The sequence below is a fragment of the Geotrypetes seraphini genome, chromosome 1 (genome assembly GCF_902459505.1).
Source record: "Geotrypetes seraphini chromosome 1, aGeoSer1.1, whole genome shotgun sequence".
In the NCBI taxonomy this organism is placed as follows: domain Eukaryota; kingdom Metazoa; phylum Chordata; class Amphibia; order Gymnophiona; family Dermophiidae; genus Geotrypetes; species Geotrypetes seraphini.
Window position 1 is genome coordinate 240,453,434 of NC_047084.1, and position 15,018 is coordinate 240,468,451.

Consider the following 15,018-nt stretch of genomic DNA (forward strand, 5'->3'; position numbering starts at 1 on the left):
TATTGTCTTGCAAAAAAGAGAACTCCTTACCGCAGCTTCTCTCTCCTTTTTTCTTTCAATGCCTCCTTTAATCAGCACAGCAAATTACAGTAGTATTCTGCATTAAGGGCTTAATTTTCTATAGGACGCTGATCTCAGCGGATGCCTAAGAGGCAGCTGCTGATTGCATATCAATCATACATCAGGGTCCTAAAGATAATCATGTCTACATCGCTGAACAGATGCCTTAAATGTAGGCTAGCATTTTGCAGGCCTACATCTAAGGCATCTGTATCGCACCTATGGAGATGCATACAGATGCTTAAGCATGCTGTAGGCCACTTTCGGATGAAACCACCCCCATGCCCCACCTTGGGCATGCTTAAGCTTCCCTACATGTCTCTGTAGATGCACTGCAGATGCCTACAATGTAGGTAACTGTCCTCGTTCAATTTTTTTCTAAAAGCTTGTATCCTGATAGGCTGCCAGATAGTGGTAGGATACCTACTGCCACCTGCAATCGGGATGCATATTTCAAGAAGCAGGCCCTAACTGTTTGGCTCCTTGGAAGATAGTCAGTCATTACAATACCTTCCTGATTCCAAAACACTGTGGCCATGACCTTTGCTTCTAACTTATGGGTCTTGAATTTCCTTGGTCTTGGAGAATCTGAGTGCTGTCATTGCATGGACTGTTATTTTGTCTCAGGATTATAGTGATGTAACTGTATTTCATCAACAGTAACTTGGAAGTGTCCACTCAATATTGTTTCTTGTCAGCATTCAAATATTTGGACATCCACTTGGATGACAGCTTCTGCATACCCAGCTGCACATGGATTATACACCCTACACATTCCCTTGATATCTGTAGTGTCTCAGCAATTGTTTTAACCAATATTTGCCAATATGTCAAAATCAAATCATGGACATGGTCAACAATTTCAGGAGTTGAAACTGTTTGAGGCCTCCCAGATCTTGCTACATCTTCGGTCTCGGAATCTCCACACTGAAGGTTTGTACACTACTTCTTCACTGTGGAGTATGTATGATGGGCATTTGTCACTCAATGTTTGCATCATACATTCATGGATTTTCTTTTGAGTTTTCTTCAGCAGGAATAGGAACTTCAGGGCAGCTTAGAGTTCCACACTTTGTTGACATGGTTCAATCAATGATCTGAAACAATGCCAAAACTAGCATTACAATTCTGCAAATTGGCACTTTGTAAAATAACACTCTTTTCAGCTACAGTGGCAAATTAATGCTCAGAATTTAGGAAGTTGGTTGGATTGCGAACTTTTCAGCACCCTCTCATGTTCTCCACACCATCAGGGGTATCTACTCTATTGCAGATTTTGATATGATCTGCAAAAAGGCAAACCTTACCAGACAGTTCTTCAGCAATATCACAAAAAGTTAAAAAGAACAGGCCCAAGAACTGAACCTTGTGGCATGCCACTGTTAATATCTCTTTCCTCAGTGAGCCCCATTTACCACTACCCTCTGTTGCCTTCCACTTAACCAGTTCCTAACCCAGTCTGTCACTATGGAACCCATACTGAGGCACTCAGTTTATTTATTAGATGCCTGGGTAGAACAGTGTCAAAACTTTGGTAAAATCTAAATATGCCACATCTAGAGCTCTCCCTTTATCCTATTTTCTTGCCCAGTCAAAGAAATTGATCAGATTTAACTGACAAGACCTGTCTCAAGTGAAACCATGTTGCCTTGGTCCTGTAATCCATTGTATTCTAGAAACTTCACTGTTATCGGTTTTAAAAGTGTTTCCATTAATTTACTTACTACAGAAGTCAGACTTACTGGCCTATAGTTCCCCACCTCCTCCTTACTTCTGTTTTTGGCAATATTGTAAATAATATGATTATGACCTTACTGTTCTATTCTTTTGTGATTTGCCTTGAGCGTATCTAGGTTAAGCGGAATAAAAGTGACCATATTAGATTAGTTTCTACAACACCCCAGAGAAAAACATGTTTGTGGTAAATAAGTAAAAAATGATGATGGTGTATTAGGGGCTTTAGGGGCATACCATGGGTGGTATGCCTTTCCCAAAGTGCCTCAGCAATTCAGGAAGCATGATAATGTTCAGGGAATGCAAGAAAAGCAACATGACTTATACCCCCTATACAACACAAATAAATGTTGCGGCATCTTGCCTTTGTGATTGCTTGTATTGTTGCTGACAGAAGAGTTGATCTGTGAGCCTGATTGCCATCTCTGCTATCTAGACTGTTCAAGTTTTACTTCTATTTAGACATACCAATGTCACAATCACTCTGGTTCCCATCACTTACCTTTTTACCCTGCTTATCTCTACAAACCCCTTCCCTGCCACCCATCCCCAACCTCCTGTGAGCCCCTTCTACATCAATACCTGACCCAGGCCCAACTGAGTCCCTCTGTCTATATCTGTCCTACTGCCTCTGTGTCCATAGCCCTATGTGCTGTGTTTGTCCCTGTCTGTAAGTGAGGTGATATCTATGAGTATCTGTGCTGCTGGACTGTGTGTAAGTCTGAGTGTTGGTGGTGAGGAGTAGAGAATGACACAGTGACTATTACCCGTGGCTAGCTGCAGGTAGCTCTGGGTAACCCGCCTGAATGGGGTAAACAATCAACTGGTTGCCGCGGGTATGGGACAAGACCATTCACCACCCCATGGAGTGGTGAATGGCCTTATCCCTGCAGTAAAGGATCTGCTGTGAGTTGCCTCTCTTCCCACCCCTCTGGGTCAGCAGCCACCCATGCAATCACTGGTGCAGCAGCAGTCCCGCCTCACGAGTACAGCAGACACCATCCCTCCCTATCGTGGGCCGAACAGTCCCTCACCTTCACACCCAATGTGTTTGCTGCCATATATATACAGGCCCCCCTCCACCAAAGCTGTCTCAGAAGGCTTACCTCCAATGTCGAAGCTGACATCGGACGGAAGCCTTCTTTGTCAGCTGGGGAGCCCAGTAACCTCAGCAGTCCTCCTTCCAGCTGGGCTGCTCCTCCCTGCTTTCAGTGGCACTTGTTTGCAGCAAAAAGTATAGTGGCTCTTGCATGTTGCACATGGCTGACCCAGAAGCCATCTCTCCGACGGCTTTGGCAGAGGTGGGCATGCCCAGCTGGATGGCCTTGAAGGGAACAAGGGAGAGAGGAGATAACCTGAGACAAAGGGAGTAAAGGGGAGGAGGAGGGAAGGAGCGCATTGGTACATGGGAGGCACAAATAAGTGAGGGAGGGAATAGAAAGGGAGAATTGTTGGGCGTGAGTGTGTGAGCGAGAGAGAAAGAGATGGTGCACATGGTGAAAGGAAGAAAGAGGAAAAATGTTGAGCATAGAGAGAGGGGAGAGAGGTAGAGATACATGGGTAAGAGAAGGATGATTGGAGAAATGTTGGATATGGTGGTGGAGAGAGAACAGAGGGACAGATTGAAGGGGATACAAGGTAGAGGAATGTTGGACATAGTGATGGAGGGAGAGGTGTGGCATAGTGCTGGAGAGGAGTGATAGAAGGAGAAATGTTGGGCATGGGACTTGTAGGCAGTGGTGAAAAAGGCTGCACATGATCCGGGAGATAAGTGAGGGAGAAATTTTGGATGTGGCAGTAGGGGGTGGTTTTGTGATTAGAATATATCAGATTTGAAATATATAACCTGCTAGAACTGGTATTAGACATAACTGGGGACCACAAAGCCCAGGCCGTGCTTCTTTAGCTTCCAGCTGGCTTAGGGCTCTCGCTGACCAGGGGGCAGTTGCCCTATTTGCACTCCCCTAACACTATTCCTCTCACATGTTACTGTGGTATTCTGTTGGCATGATTTTTCTGTATAGCATTCTAAAATAATTTGACTTAATCAGTTTTCTCACTAGTGGAGGGGATATTTGTGAAGGGGAGGGGAGGTGAGACATGGGTTTTGTTGATCCTTGCTGTGTATTATTTGTGTTTATAAAATGACAATTGCACAGAATATTGTTTCTTTTTATACTTTAATAAAATAAGTTCAGTATAAAATCATAACTATTCGAGGCTTGTGTGGATAAGATCAGATGGCTTGTGGGGATGGGGACCGAGCTGGTGGGCATGGGGTAGGAATGGAGCCGAGCTAATGGAGACGGGGTGGGGACAGGGACAAATTTTTTCTCCACACCATTCTCTAGTGGGGAGCACTTTAGAAGTGGTGGTGGGGAGATGTTCACCATAAGCTATCAGACTGTGGAGGCCATAATGCATGACACATACATGAGGAGAGAAGGGCCAATAAGCCACATCCTTATCACAAGATATATAGGCCCAGGGCACAGTTCATTGACTTCACTGAGGAACTGTATGTAGGGGGCTACTGCTTCAACAAGGCAACCATTCAGCATCTCTGTCAATTGTTGAAGCCCCTCCTCCTTACTACCATTGAAGGAAACCCATGATTGCGCACCTCAAAGTAATTTCTTCACTAGCCTTTCTTACCACTGGAAGTTTCCAGAATATTGCAGGCCTTATCCAGTCATCAATCACCCAGTGCATCACCCAGTTCCTCATAGCCCATAAACTATATTGCAATTCCCCAGATCCAGTAGCAGAGAAAATGCAATGACCTGATTCTATGAGGCTGCCAACTTCCCCTCTGTCTTTGGTGTCATTAACTCCACAGATGTGGTCCTCAGGCTTCCAAAATGAAGCAAACCTGCTTATCACAACAGAAAGGCCATCCACTCCCTCAATATGCAATGCACAGTGGGAGATCACTGACTACTTCCCACACTCTCTCCTCAAAAATGGATTTCCTGTCCTATTAACCCTCTTTCTTCCTTCCCTCTTAAAGTCAATCAATTTGTACCTTTGCTTAATCTTTGTAAACCGCATAGAACTTCACGGTATTGCAGTATATAAGCTATTATTACTATTATCATTATTATTATTATTATTACCATGATCCATACTTAATGGCACACTTAGAAATGCATGACCATTTTGTGAGTGGAAAGATCACTGGTGGATGGCTCATAGGTAAGAAGTATAGGGATGACACAGGAAAAGAAAAAAAATAAAAACATAAAAAGTTTTATAGGTAGTCACAGCGTTCTCAAAAATTAAGTCATCGCATACTGTACAGCAGTAATCCTAAGACCCAACACAGTACGTGTTTCGGCAAATGAAGCCTGCCATAGGATTCCATGTATCCACTGTCTCGTATTATATTGAAACTAGGGTCAAAACAGCTCTGCTACAAGACTTTATGAAGAAGTAAAGAATTTGTAAACTACATTGCAGACAAACAAAAACATGTGTGCAGCGTGAATCAGTTTACAAAGAGGAGGAACAGACACCAAGAGCACCAAAATGTGTACATCCACAGCAGGAAGTAATAAAGTCACACACTACTTATTTCTGTGAAGGTATATTGCAAACAAAAGATCCAATTCGACTGCAGTTAAAAATCAAAACAAGAAACGAAAAACAGAAACTGCAGTAATGATGTACAGGATGCCAGGACTTTATTAGATAATCATAAAAAACATAAAACAGTTTGTTTCCAAAAGGACTGATAAGACTGGACCCAACACGGTCCGTGTTTCGAAGAAACACTCCTTCCTCAGGGGGTCCTAACACATATCAGAACAAAGTAACCTGATGGATAACAACTGCATAAAGACTGGAAATAGCGGTGAATAACTGTAAATGCTCTTGCGCGATGAACATGCCCAAGTTTCTTGTGTTCTTGCTTGATGTGAAAGGATTTAATCGGAAGATAAGTATGATGGTAGTAATCCAAAGATAGCTTTATAACAGAAGCAGCTGAATTTAAAAATGACTCTAGCTTCAAAAGGGAGCCAATGGAGTAGCATGTAAAAAGGGGTTATATGGTCAAACTTTTTCAGTGCAAAGATCAAACGTACAGCAGCATTTTGAACCAGGTGAAGTCTTTGTAGTCTTTTCTTGGTTGACCCTAGATATGTGATATTACAGTAATCTAAGGTGGATAGGATGGTGGATTGAACTAGTATCCTAAAGGACGCCATGTCAAAATATTTTTTTACAGTTCTTAGTTTCCATAAAATAGTGAAGCATTTTTTAGTCAGTTTGTCTGTGTGTTTCTCGAATATTAGGTGTTGGTCTATAGTTACTCCCAGGATTTTGATATAACTTGCTATTTCAAATTTTTGGCCATTAAGTTGGATGGAAGTTTCTCTGAGTTTATCATTAGGACTAGCTAGGAAGATCTTAGTTTTCTCAGGGTTGAGTTTCAGTTTTGACTGCAACATCCATTGTTCTATTTTTTCCAGGATATTTGAGATTACGGTAGGTTGTTTAGTTCTGTTGAGAATGATTAGAGTGGCATTAGTATAGTGATATCATCAGCGTATATGTAGAATGTCATGTTTAGACTTTGTAGTAAATTAGCCAAAGGGACTAAGTATATGTTGAACAGTGTTGGTGAGAGTGGAGAGCCTTGTAGGACTCCGCAGGAGTTTGTCCATAGAGAAGAGTATTTACTTGCACTATATGTTTGATAAGATCTGTTTCTCAGGAAACCCAGGATCCATTTGTGTACATTACCCGTAATTCCAATTGAATTCAAGCAGCCCATCATTAGATCATGATCTACCAGATCGAAGGCGCTGCTCAGGTCCAGTTGGAGGATCAGGGCACTGGCACCTAAGCTAAATAGGTTGTTAAGTTGATTAATTAGTGAAGCTAGTACGATTTCTGTACTGTAACCTGAACAGAATCTGGATTGGAATTGTGCAGGATATTAAATTTTTGTAAGTATTTGACCAGTTCGTCATTTGCTAATCCTTCATGTATTTTAGTGAATAACGGAATACTGGCTACTGGTCTGTAATTATTAGCGCATGTAATGGAGTCCTTTAGTTTTTTATGATAGGTGTGACTATGATTTGTCCTAGTTCCTGCCCAAATTGTCCTTTATGCAATTGGAAAGTGACCCATTTGAAGAGGTTTGCTCTGAAAGAAAAGGGTGCATTGTTCAGCAGATATCTAACCGACAGTACTTTTTCGTATATTTAGAAAACAATTTACAGAAAAAGTTACAGTCGGGGATGGCAAATTAGTTCCAGATCATGTCTGCTCTAATATCATCTGTTGGTCTAATTAAATTCGGTATGTTGTTAGTTTGGCCCCATTTTCATCCAAAAATTCATCCAAGTCAAAAACGCCTAGAAAAAGACCTTTTGGATGTGGGCGAGGTCAGCAAATAGATGGACTGGATACCCAAACAATGACCCAGAGTAGTGTGGTAACTTACAAGGCACAAAAAGGCTGCCACATACACATCTCACCACAACAACCTTGTAGGTCATGATGAGCCCTCCAAAATACCCCCAGAACCTACTAGATCCACCTGTCTACCACCCCAATAGTCCTTATGGCTGCAGATGCCACTTATATGGCAGTACATAAGGGCTTTGGGGAGGTGCCCATGTTTCACCATGCATGCAGTAGTTAGAGTGGCTTGTGGGCCTGGGTCCTCCTCTCCATGATTCACTAGCCCAGCTCCCAGACCACTTAAGCCACCTCTGTGCAGCTCTACTAGGCTTTCCTATGCCAGGCTGGCAGGTGCTGATGTTCTGGAAGCAGTTTTTATTACAAATTTTATGGGGGTGGGGTGGAAGTCAGTAATCACTGGGGGAGTGTGTAGGGGCCGTTAGCGCAGCGCAGCTGTTAGCGCGGCATTGTAAAAGAGGCCATAAGTGGTGTTTCTGAGGAACGTTGAAACTCTGGAAGGGTGTTATATTCTAAAGGATTTTCAAATTTTGTTATCCCTACTCTTTGCGATTACTGTTGAATAACAGTGCTAGTTGTTTGATATTTCTGTTAATTAACTTAGGCACCAGTAGAGCACCTACCGGCACCTAAATTTAGACGCAGTTTCTAGAATTTCCCCTATTTGTTACAAGCACTTGAATACCTTCATCCCAGGGATCTCAAAGTCCCTCCTTGAGGGCCGCAATCCAATCGGGTTTTCAGACTTTCCCCAATGAATATGCATTGAAAGCAGTGCATGCACATAGATCTCATGCATATTCATTGGGGAAATCCTGAAAACCCGACTGGATTGCGGCCCTCAAGGAGGGACTCTGAGACGCCTGCTTCATCCTGTCTGCTTTGTGCAGTGTATGTTCATTTAATTTTTTTGCCAATGGGTACCCCTTTTTGTAAGTTGATCCTGTTTTTTTGTGGAATTTGCAAAGTTTCTTTTCAGACTCTGCCAAAAATTAAGAGGTGAAGGGCCCAATATTCAAAATGATTTAACCAAGTAAGAGTGAGCAGCTCTTGCCTGTTTAAATTAGGTCATATAACCATCTACTAATATTCAGCAGCACTTAGCCACAAAATGCTATATTGGTCCAATTCTATAAATGACACCTAAAAGTTACGCAAGTAGTGTGGAGCAAAAAGTGATTCTATAAGTTAGGCGCACCGTATAGAATCACACTTAGCTCCTCTTTTACAAAGGCACGTGCTAAACGCTAACGCATGCATATTATCCTATGAACACTTAGCGGTTAGCACACGCGTTGATTTAGCGTGTGCTAAATCCACGCTAAAAGGCTTAGCGCGCCTTTGTAAAAGAGGACCTTATTGGCGCCTAAAGTGGGCTTAGGCATCGGTAGGTGTCCTTATCTTAGGCACACCCTATTTATGCCAGGATTTTCTTGGCCTAAATGAGTGTGCCTAAGTCCAAAACAGGCACCTACTTGAAAAACATTACATTTGTGATTTCTATTCCGCCATTACCTTGCGGTTCAAGGCGGATTACATAAGGAGTTATTTGGGCATTTAGGAATACATAAGGAGTTATCTGAACATTTCTCGTGGAGTGGAGCAGGTTGCTATTGGGGATTGAGATGATTCTTGCTGTGTTAGCAGGGTTTTTATTCCTTTTCTGAAGGTTTTGTAGTCTGGGATCGTGATCAATAAATTGGAGAATTGGTAGTCTAGTTTTGCTGCTTGAGTGGCCAGCAGGCCATCGTACATTGTTTTTTTCATTTGACGTTTCTGATTGGAGGGTACGTGAATGGAGTGTGGGTTCTCCTATGCCTGGTTGTGGTTGTTTGGATTAGTCGGTTGTTCAAGTAGGCTAGGCAGTCTCTGTTTATGGTCTTAAATAGTAGACAGTAGAATTTGAATAGTATTCTTGCTTGTATTGGGAGCCAGTGTGAATTGAGGTAAGCCTCTGTGATTTGGTCGTGTTTCCTCAGTGAGTAGATAAGTCTCAGAGCTGTGTTTTATGTAGTTGTTTTATTATGGTTACGGGGCAGGGGAGATAGAGGATGTTGCAGTAGTCTAGGCATAATGCTCTTTAGTAAACATAAGAAGGGATGCTGAAAAGTTCTCAGCCCAACTAACCAGCTTTCTAAATGTTGAGCGTTATTTTACCACTGTAGATGAAAAGAGTGCCATCTTATTTTGTTAAGTGCCAATTTGCAGAAACAAAATTTCTCATTGTTTCAGATCGTTGATTGAACCATATCCTTATCATTCTCTTCTTGGTTAGGCTGAGGACTTTTCAGCACATCCTGTACCCCCCCCTCTAAACTTTTTTTTTTCAAAACCAAAAGTAAATGGTTTATTTCATTTATTATTTCAAAGTTTAGTTCCAGACTTGTTCAGTTTAATCAGACTACAAAGTTTATATGGATTCTCTGTACAAGCAATGACTGAAACGGTGAGCTGAAGTGTTCAAAGACCTCCGAAATAATACAGATTCAAACTAGATCACACATAACAAAACAGAAAGACAAAAACAGCCACACAATGTAAAACTGCAGTTCTGTTCAGTGGTTTCATCTGTTTTCAAGCTTAACATGCTTATTCAGATTGCCTCATTTTTGGACATCTCATCAAAATTCTCAACAAGATCTGGAACTTCATCCTCATCCTCATCCCCAGTAGCTAGTGAAGCTTTCCCATCCACTGTTTGTTTGTGCTTTCCCATCCACTCAAGCTGGTCAGACTGTCAGCTCCGAGCTGGTTCAAGATACTTGGCAGCATCTCCGTCGGTTGTTTTGTATCTGCATGTCCTGTGATGGTGAATGCACTTTAGGACTATTGAAGTAGATGACAGTTCCCTGGTTGGTAAACGTATTGACCTCTGCAATTCCAGAAATATTATTGACACCCAATTTCTTTAAGGAAAACTGAAGTTTCTTGTCATCCGCTGCAGCTGTTCTGTGGACAACCTTCTCCTTTCTACGGACGGTAACTTTGCCACCAATGCACACTTGAGCCTGACGTTTGGCCAGTTTTTCTTGATTCATGATAGTTTATTTTATCTTCTAACGGTGGGGAGAGGCCAGAGAGGGACGGGTTTAAAAACTGTCATAGAACCGCAACAGAAAAGGGCCCTCATGCAGGGTACAGATGGCAATCAGAGGGAGTGACAGAAGTGACTTATTGCAGGCCACTGCCAGGCTCTGCACCCTGTCCCATCCCTGCCCTGTCCATCGTACCTCCTCTGTCGATACCTGGTGGTCCAGAGGTGCAGCGGGCAGGCGTGAGCTTTCTGCGCTCCTGCCCCGCTGCTAACCCGGTCAGTCAGTCGCTGCTGTGGCCCCCGCAAGCTCTGGTTTCTTCAACTGCTGAGCAGCACCGAGCAGGAGTGCGCTTTGGCGCTGCTGCTTGGCGCTGAGCAGCTTCCTGACTGGCTCCTGCAAATTCTAAATTGCTAACAAAAAAGTGTTTTCACAAATTAGATGTAGATGTATGTTAAAAATGAAAGTACTTGTATATTATGAACATGCTGTCAATGACTGTTTAATTTAATTTAATTTGTAAATTTCTCTTCTGTTTAGCCAATAAAAATAAAATGTAAAAAATATATATGCATATTAACTTGAAATATTAACAGAATTAGTCAATATTAAAACATTTCCTGAATAGCCAAATGTTTGACAAGCTTGTACATAGGTGGTTTGTTGTCTTAAGTCAAGTGGCAAAAAATTCAATATTCCTGGATGAATTCCATCTATACATCCTGTATAAAAATTAGCAATTGTAAAATTATTAACAGCTGGTGAGGTTAGCTCTGTACTGATCAGCTGAGTGTAACTGTCAGTATGGAACATACCAAGTTACCCACGTCTTTGTAAAATTATGGGCCAAACCAATATAAACAAAAGCAGCAGTAATTTAAATGGAACCCTACCCTTACTAGGGAAACTTACTCTCAAACTGATGTGCAGGCTTTCTGCTTGATCCTTAAATCTGCTCCTAATTATTGCTTTTTACAGTCGCATTAAGCTGCTTCCGTTTTGTAATCCATTGCCTTATGTTCCTTATTTTCTGATAGCCATCTGCTGTTTCTTCAAGAGAAATGATGATGCATAATGCTGCATTTACTTATAGTACGAGCACTATAATTCATAAAATTCCATACTAATAGTAATGACAGATAATGTTTCAATTACAGTATAAGGAGTTTAATAAACTATTCAAATGTAATGTAAATTAAAATGTACAAGTTCCTTGCTAGTGAAGATATCAAATGCCAGGGCCAGGCATATTTACTGCCTCCTGATCTTGGCTCGATAAAGTTGATAAGTGTGTTTACCTTCCAGTTGGTTATTAATCAAGTTTTGTACTGTGCTACTTTTGCTGAAGCTAAGATAGAAGATAAAAGACTAATTAGATGTATTTAGAATTTCCCACATATAAATAAATAGGATAAAATTACCCCTTTGAAAGCAAACACAGCTTTGTTTTCTTTATATTGATTAAGTCTTGAAATTTGGTGTTAATATATGGGTTTACAGATGAGCAATGTGTGTTGGTAACACCTTAGATTAGTGGCCATTATTTTCTAATGAATTCTTTAGTGAATTAACGATAAATTAATTAAGAGCTAACATCATTGGAATTCATATGACAGAGTTTCTTTATTCTAAACACTTACTTCTTTCAATTTGCCACAGACCGTATTAATTTGGTGTCAACATCATTTTGCGAGACTGAAAGCAAGATTGATGAATAAGCAAATTACTTTCCCCCCTTGCTAAGTTAAAAGTCACACACTATGCTTCGACAGTATACAGTATAGAGTAGTAACATGACTGTTTCTTGGTAAATCCATCCTGCTGCTACAGTTCATTTGCATTTTCTTAGTAACAATGGGCTAGATTCACTAAGCAAACCGATCGGTTTGCAACCCCTTTGCAACCTGATTTCCCTCCGACCAGATTCACTAACCTCTCCTCCGATCCGTGCATGCAAATGAGGGGAAACGGCATGCAATGTAGGCAGGGACGCGATTCACTGTAAATAAAGAGGGACACTGACTGGACTGACCGATCCAAAAATAAGTGACTGCTGAGGACCAGTAGCTCAGGTCCTTTCCAACTGCCTTGCCTTCTGCCGCCCTGCTCTCAGCCCCAATCTCCTGCCTGCCCCAATCTCCTGTTCTCATCCCCGATCTCCTGCCTGCCACAATCTGCTCTCTGCCCCATCTCCTGCTCTCGCCCTGAATCTCTCTTGCTGCCCTGACTCTCCTGCCCTTCTCCGCAGTGCATGCCCGTGGATTTAACCCGCGGGCTTAAAGCGGGTTAAAACCATGGGCTTACAAAGAAATAAATAGCAAAAAAAAAAGTTTTCTGCTTTACCGAGCACGGAGGGCCAGCGCATGCTCAAGGATCGCTCTCCAGCGATTTGCGCGGTCGGTGGAGGGTGTGTCAATGATCGCCCCCATTTACATGCAAGCCTTTTGTGAATTTGTCGGCCTGCATGCAATCGGACACGAATCGGACACGGAAAGTAAGGTTAGTGAATCTTGCCCAATTTTTTTTTCAGTCGGACAATGCAGTATTATTTTTTCAATTGGTAAAGGTTTTTATCAGGCAACATAATTTTGCACAAGAGAAAGAACACACACACAAAAAAGTCTTAACAGACTCATTGAAAGTCATACGTATATAAATATCACAGGTATAGAAGCTGTGAGGTCCTCCCAAATCCTAAAATTTTACTAGGGAACAAGTATAAATCTAATAGTTACAACAATGGAAGGTCAGTGAGAACACTGAACTAGAGGTTTAGCTGCAAAGCTCATGAAAGTAGGTGCCAGTTCTATTATCCATAGCTTTGAATAATGTATCAGGGCCCAAATAAATAAGAAGCAATTATAACTCATAGCCCAAATCCTTATTTCTTTGCAATGTTCATATGTGATAAACAGAGAAACAGAATATGATGGCAGAAAAGGGCCACCGGCCCAACAAGTCTGCCCACTCTAATGACCCTTCCCCATAAGTTCACATTAGAGTGGGCAGACTTGTTGGGCCGGTGGCCCTTTTCTGCCGTCATATTCTATGTTTCTATGTTTATCACATATAAACATTGCAAAGAAATAAGGATTTGGGCTATGAGTTATAATTGCTTCTTATTTATATGGGCCCTAATTCTATAAATGATGCCTAATGTTAGCTGCCTAAATTGGCGGTGCCTGCCGATTTGGGCACCTAACTTAAATGAATTGGCTTAATTGGCACTGTTAATTGAAAGCATCCTTAAAAACCAATTAAAAAAAAAAAAATAGCCGCTAGGCACCTAACTCGATAGTCATCGACACCAAAGTGCCAACACGGAAAGTAGGTGTGGTTAGGGGTGGAATCTGGACCTGGATCAACTTAGATGCCAGTAGGTATCTAGGTGCTGCACCTACCTTTGATTGACATGCAGTAGAGACTGCTTTGCTAGATGCCTGCTGAGTTAGGTGCCTTTTATAGAATCTGACCATTGGTACCTCTTGCCAGTTTCTTTCTGAGACAGACGCCTTGGAACAAGTTACAAAGGCTTGCTAGCCATTTTAGCACGTGCTAAATATTAGTACACGCTAAATGCTAATACGTCCATTATAGTCTATGGACGCATTAGCATTTAGCGCACGCTAAAACGGCTAGCGTACCTTAGGAAAAGGACCCCAAAGTGCACGTTAGAAGTATTGCCCTTAGATGCTTTTCTCTAAAAATTGATTCCCTTCCTCTCACACATTCATCCCACTGCCAGGTTCCTCCCATGCTTCCTCTCCCTCTCCAGGGCTGCTCTTGGTTAAATCCCAGTTGCTGGCTGCCACTGCTGAGAAGAAGGGGTACCCTAAATGAAATGGCTAGTGCTTATGATCAAGAACAAAAAAACTGTGGATATGATGTGCTTGATGTCAAGGTTTATTGTAATGTTTCCACATTAATACTCCAAATGATACACGTAGTAGTAATCCAAATAACACACATCAATGAACACGGTCTGTGTTTCGGCTTTGAATGCCTTCTTCAGGGGTCCTAATGCCGAATATCAAAAAACTTAAATAATACTATGAAGCAGACAGAGATGTGTGATAAAAGGGAAATCCAATAACGAACGTAGCAACCAGAGCTCCTCTAGCGATTGTGCCTGTGACCACAACCATCACAACTCTATCACTGCTATGTTCCCCATGAAAAAAGATCCCCAACAGTTGATGCTTTTTTTTCTGCTTTTCGTTGTAATTTGACTTTTATATTTTGAAATTTTTGTGGGGTACTATTCTGCTGTGAAGCATGTTTTGTTTATTGGATGTGTTAAAAAATGACAGATTTAGATACAGGGCAGATGTGTTATGATGCACTTAAACAGGGCATAGGCTCATAGTTCCTTTCACCCCTTTCCTTTCCACAATTTTGACAATTTAAGGTATTAAAAAAAACCCAAAAAAAACTTCACAAATTATCTTCTCCTTCCAAGATGGTCCACTCCCTGCAAGATGGTAAAAAAACATATTTGATATAACATACTTTACATTTTTTGTTAACTTGACAGTTCTATAAATTGGTGCCCAATTTGGGTGAAATACAGCATGGGTTTTGTCAGTTCTACAATGGCATCTGGGCTCTCAGGGCCAGATTCTACAAACAGTGTCAGTATCAGCGATCACCTAAAAAATGGCTGCTGACTGCATCTCAATCACACACTGGCACTGTCTGTAGGATTGTGGCTTCATGAAAGGTAGATGCTGGAAATCTAGGCCAGGATTTTGAAGGCCTA

General features: G+C 41.6%; 1 pseudogene; it reads right to left on the bottom strand.

Annotated features, from left to right (window-relative positions):
- Positions 1-9,820: 9,820 nt before the first annotated feature.
- LOC117353430 lies at positions 9,821-10,277 on the bottom strand (annotated as a pseudogene).
- Positions 10,278-15,018: the final 4,741 nt, after the last annotated feature.